Raw genomic sequence first — 6312 nt, 5'->3', positions numbered from 1 at the left:
AAATCACTCGAGGTGTTTAAGGATAATACATGAAGCACTCATTAGTCAATAATGAAAAGTTATTACCATATGCTTGCATGAAAATCAAATCTCCACCACTATATATTGAGATGAACATTAATCAAAAGGTCTTTAAAGGGTTGTAACGTGGCTTTGGTTAGGGGGTGTGGTCACAAGCTGAAAGAAAAGGTTAGAATCGAGGTTGAATTGAAAAATTACCTAACTAGAAAAAGTAATTAAACATCAATTGAGTACAAGTGAGCTTTTTCTCAGAAGATGGAATTTAGATACTGCGGCTCAACAATACCGAATTACTACTAATATGTAAGTATGAATTTTTATTTTTATTTTAAGAACAAGTCAGCTACATAGAAGAGCAAAACATAGCTAAGCATTTAGTTCAAATCAAATCTCGACAAAAATAGGGATCAAATTAGGGGATTTCAACAATAATGGTTTATGGGTTAATATTGAGGGTAAATCAATTAGTGGCTTGTTAGGCTCAAAGGGGTTCACTAAGGGTTAATTATAAAGGTAGGCTTTTGTGGAGTGAGTGGGTTAAACCTAAGTGCCTTAGTATTTTGACATATCAACTCAAATGGTGTGGTCTTGACATGCATAATCAAGCAAGTTCTAGAATAACTATTCAATACTGACGCATTCAAAGCAACAATAAAAGTGAGCATGAAAGAAATGATAGATGCTCTAAAGGCTCAAAGTCTCACAAAAATTATGAGTTTTTGATGTTTAAACCTGTGAATTTCAACTCAAGATAATACCTAAACTTGGGAAAAACAACCTAAAAGTTTTTAATTCTTGAAAAATCAACTTATCATGCTTGATTTTCTAATGTCTTAAAGTTTAAACACTCAATGCATAAATGCCTATGTTTTAATTCAAGACATATCAATAAAAATCATAAATTAATTAAAATTCATTCTAATAGTGATATAAATGATTTACATGAGAATAAGACACAATTTAAGGATTTCTAATGATGATATAAAACAACCCCCACACTTAAGATGTACATTGCCCATAGTGTACAAAGATAGATATAATGAAAAAGATATATTTATAATCATAAGATAGGGAGAGAAGTGAAACTTCCTGAATGATGAATGAATTCCTTGAACTGGAGTTTTGGAGGATAATCGGCGTGAGAATGGAGGAGAATACTCTGGTGGTGGTAGAGGTTCATTAGTCCATAAGTCCTGCACCAAAAGAATATTATATTTGGTGGTAGCTATGGTCGTGGTCAAGCAGGACATGGCAGTCGTGGAGAACCTTTCCCGGGGGATTTTTTCATTCCTATGCGAGGATGAGCTTTGGAGCTCTTTTCTAACTGTGATAAAATCAGGAACTCTTTAAGAAGTATACTGAAGCATAATTACTCGTAGTGAAATAGCCGAAGAATAAAAATTGTAAAAACTCAGGATAAAATAGTATTAAAAGGAAATAAAAAAATAATTTCAAAATATAGAGATAAAAATAAAATAAAATAAATAATAGGTGTTTATAGAGAAATTGGGGACACGGCCGTGGGGTACCCCCGTGTGCTCTAAGCTCAGCCCGTGTGTTTCGTAATTTTCAAAATTAGGCGCATTGGTGTACACGGCCATGTTGCACGACCGTGTCGATCTCCGTTAGCTTCTCCCAGGCCTGTGTATGTAGGCACACGACCGTATTAAATTGACAAGTTTACCCATGGTTTCAAAACACGGGCGTGTTGCACGCTGGTGTTATTTTGGTAGTTTCACCCATGACTATGTTGCACGGCCGTGGCGACTTATCGTATCCCGTGTTGGGGAAGAAATTTTTGCCCTGTTTTCACACGGCTATATCGCACGGTCGTGTTGCATCCTGTGGTATGTGTACGGCCTACGGCACGCCCGTGTTCCTGGCCGTGTGGTTCTGAAAAGCCTGTGTTCAATGATTTGGTTAGTATGTTAGATTTTAAAAACTAAAATTTAAAGAAAGTAATATTGTTAGTGCTCGGGCTGCCTCCTAAGAAGCGCTTATTTATAGTTTAAGCTTGAATTACCTCTCTAGTGAATGGTCATGGTGATTTGAGGAGTTTATACTCCTCATTCCTGCTATGAATCCCATCAAAATAATGTTTGTGACAGCCCAAAATTAACCCTAGTCGGGAAGTGGTTTTGGGACCGCTAAACCGAGTCACCGAAAGGTTTGAATGTGATGTTTATTGTCTAGAATATGTAATCATGAATGTGTAAAAATTTCAAGCTTCGATTTAGTCGATTGCATGTGAATTTAGTCAATAGGACTTATATGGGAAAATTTTAAAATGTGATAGGTCAATGCATGAGGACCTATTAGTGCATGTGGAAGAAAAAGGGGACTTGCATGTCAAATTCCCCCTCCCTAATATGTAGTGGCCGGCCATGCTATGGGTGGAAACATGTCACCAACATGTTGTGTTAGTGATGTATGGTAAGGAAAATAAAATAATAAGCATGATAATTAAATAATGAAAGGAAGGGTGATGGAAAAAAAAATAAAATAACATGGTCTCACCCCCTTGTTGCCGTGAATTGAAGAAAGAAAAAAAAAAGTGTTCATTCTTGAACATCCTTGGCCGAATAGAGGAAAGAAAGGAAGGGGAAAAAGCTTGAGAAGGGGGGGGAATGGGTGAAGAAAACTAAGTGTTCATCTTTGTTTCTTCTAAGCCGAATGTGAAGGAAGGAATAGGGGCAAAGAACTTTCGGCCATTTGAATGCTTAATAAGGTTAGTATATTGTGTAAAGTTGTGAAATTTTAGCTTGTTTTAGGTTAATTATCATGGTTCTTACTTAGACCATGCAAAATTTTTAACTTTGATGGATGGATGGAGCATTCGGCTATGGCTATTAAAGAAGGAAATTTGATTACTTCCTTTAAGTTTTGATGAAGAATGTGTTGAGGAAAGAAATTGATCTTGCTAAAAATATAAATTCTAAATGCTCATATATGTAATACCCAAATAAAAATGCTTGATGTCTTGAACAAATATTGTTTCGATGGGTGGAATGAGTAATGTCATGTATAGGTTTCGGCTATGGATTTTCATGTTTAATATTTTTATGTTGGTGTTCAAATTGAAAATGGATGTTAGTTGTGCTATAACATTTGCTTAATGATGAAAGGATCATGAGCTTAGGGCTTGAGAGGCATTCGGCTTTGGAGTAAAAATAATAGAAATGGTGTTTAGTCAATGCAAGTGTCCATACTTGTAGAATGTATTGAGTGTTGCAATCGGCCTTAACATAGACATGTGTGTGTTCGGCCATATAAATGGGCACCTAAGTTGATGTGTATGTTCGGCCAAAGGTAAGCATGTTGATGGCTTTATCTTGACTTAGAAGGTTCGGCTAAAGGGAAAATTAGCTAATATGTCGAATTCGATTCGTGAATTCGTACATATGTGACTCTAATGTCTAATGTGTATATGGACTAAGTACCTTGAGGTTCTCTTTTGATGTTCGAGTGAATTGTATTGAATCATTTGATGTGATTAAAAATGCATATGACCATTGTGTATTTGAGCAAAAAGGTGGCCATATGACCCATCAAACTCCTTGTCATATTCGACCATAAGCTAGCAAAATGAGACTTTAATGAGTTAAATTTGTTTGATTTAGCTCTAGGAGTTAAAGGAGGTGAATCGAGCAAAGGCAAAGAAAAGGTCATCGAGTAGCCGAGTTGGAACCGTCTTACCCAACACGAGGTAAGTCATTAAGCATGTAGTTGGCGTTATTTCAAATGGTCATAATGTTTATGTATTGATGCTGAATGGAATGAATAAATATACATATATATATGCATGTACGGATGTGATAATGAAATTGTTGAATGGAAAGAAAAGAGGTAAGATGTACTGAGTTGTTGATCTCGGCACTAAACGTGCGGGTATAACCATTTACGACCATGAGATTGGCGCTAAGTGCGCGGGATTAAATTGTACAGCACTAAGTGTGCGATTTGACTATGTTGCACTAAGTGTGCGAAATGAATATGATGCACTAAGTGTGCGAATTGACCATGCGGCACTAAGTGTGCGAGTTTGACTATATAGCACTAAGTGTGCGATTTGATTACGTAGCACTAAGTGTGCGAGTTGATTATATAGCACTGAGTGTGCGGACTCAATATACATTCGTGAATCATTATGGACACTATGTGTGCGACACTATTGAGTCGATCGCGGACAGCGGATCGGGTAAGTGTCTTGAGTACTTGGCTAATAGGTGCTATGCTTATACTTGGTGTTGAGCTCCGTAAGTTTGAACCTATGTGACAAATGTACTTGAAGTCACGTACATAAAATTTATCGTAGGATGGGTGAAAGGCCGTTTAGTCGTTCGATTGTAATGAAAATAAATTGATTAATGAAAATGCTTCAATGTCCTATTGATGAGTATATGGAATGTGAATGCATGAATTGATATGAAACTGAATCGATAGGTTGGAGGAACTATGGTATGGTTCGGTATGGATGGAGTAAATTGTCTCGTTCCATTTTGTTTCCTCTTGTGATAATGTTATTGATGGATGGTAGTGCATTGCTTATGACTTACTGAGTTATAAACTCACTCGGTGTTTCCTTGTCACCCATTATAGGTTGCTTGGACTCATCTAATTTTGCGGGGTCAGGCCGTCATCGAAGTCATCACACCGGATAGCAAGTTTTGGTACTTTCTTCTTAGTTGGCTTAGAAGAACATTTTGGCATGTATAAGCTATTACGTTGTGTTTGAACCTTGGCATGTAAACTTTAAGCCATGCGAAAATGGCACGAATGTTCGATTGAGTTGGATCAAGGGTAGGCATGAAATGGACCTAGTTACTTTCGTAACAGATGCTGGCAGCAGCAGTGTCATGAGATTGAAAAATCACTAAAAATAGTAGGAGTGGAATTAATTGATGAATAAATTATGTAATCGAAGCTCGATGAGTCTGTTTTCATGAGGAAGCAACGAAAAGATCATATGGGCAGTATATTAAGAGATAATCAGATTTTTGTGGGACAGGGCCAGAACGGTTTCTGGATTCCCTGCTCCGACTTTGGAAATTCATTATAAATTAACCAGAGATAATTAGGGGTCGTACCATATATGTACAGATTCCTCTCTGAGTCTAGTTTTCATAGAAACAAACGGCATCAGTATTGAAGCCCCGTGCAGGGAGATATCCAAGTCGTAATGGGCAAAGGTCAGTGTAGTCGACCCCTGCAATATGGGAGACTTTGACTAATAAACTGTACTAATTGGCCCGACCAAAAATTCTAGAAAAAAATATATAGATGGGAACATGAGTCTAGTTTCTGGGAAAAATCACGAAATTGATTTTCGAGTTACGAAACTCAAGATATGATTTTTAAAACGACTAGTACACAGATTGGGCAGTGTCTGGAAAATAAATTTTATAAGGGGTTAAAGTCAGTTAACACCTCGTGTTCGACTCCGGTGTCGGTTTCGGGTTCGGGGTGTTACAATGTTTTAGACTGTAACACCCCTAACCTGTATCTGTCACCGAAACAGGGTTACAGAGTGTTACCAGTACATACAGAACATTTACAGATTAATCGAAACATTACTATTCACTTTCTGAGATCATATATATATAACGACCTTTATTTGGGCCCTCGAAGCCCAACATGAACATTAAAATCAAGTCGGAACTTAACCGATTTCTCATAAAATTTTTCGCTTAATTTTTTAAAAAATTTTACTTGTGAACAATACCCACATGCCCGTGTGATTAGGCCGTGTAGATTCCACACGCCTGTGTGACTTGGGACACGCCCATGTCCCTTGTCCGTGGAGTCAATTTAGGGGCACACAGCCACATCGTACGCATGTGTCCTAAAGTCGTGTTCCATACACGGCTGAGACACACGGTCGTGTCTCTACCTGTGTGGTCAATACCTAAGCTATTTTCCAAGCCTTGTTCAACCTTAATCTCTTACACACTCATACAAAATCAAAAGCATATAACATGGTATTCATTTAGTGATTAAACATTCTCAATTAAACTACAAACATAGTATTTGTATGTCATCATACATGTATCTCTCATACTCATTTTTCCTTGTCTATTATGGTACCACTTATACTTTTATACAATAATTATCATCTTAGCAAATATTTTCAGCTTAATCATCAAGCATTTATATTTAAAGCTAGATCATATCTTCATAAAATACCATATTTCAGATGCGCAGAATAAAATACTTGCCTGAGACATTTCAATCCAACTTCATACCCAACAAGCATCATATTGAAACTAGTTATATATATACATGTCATGATAT

This window comes from Gossypium hirsutum, chromosome A06, assembly GCF_007990345.1.
Source record: "Gossypium hirsutum isolate 1008001.06 chromosome A06, Gossypium_hirsutum_v2.1, whole genome shotgun sequence".
In the NCBI taxonomy this organism is placed as follows: Eukaryota; Viridiplantae; Streptophyta; class Magnoliopsida; order Malvales; family Malvaceae; genus Gossypium; species Gossypium hirsutum.
This window is presented reverse-complemented; position numbering follows the sequence as displayed.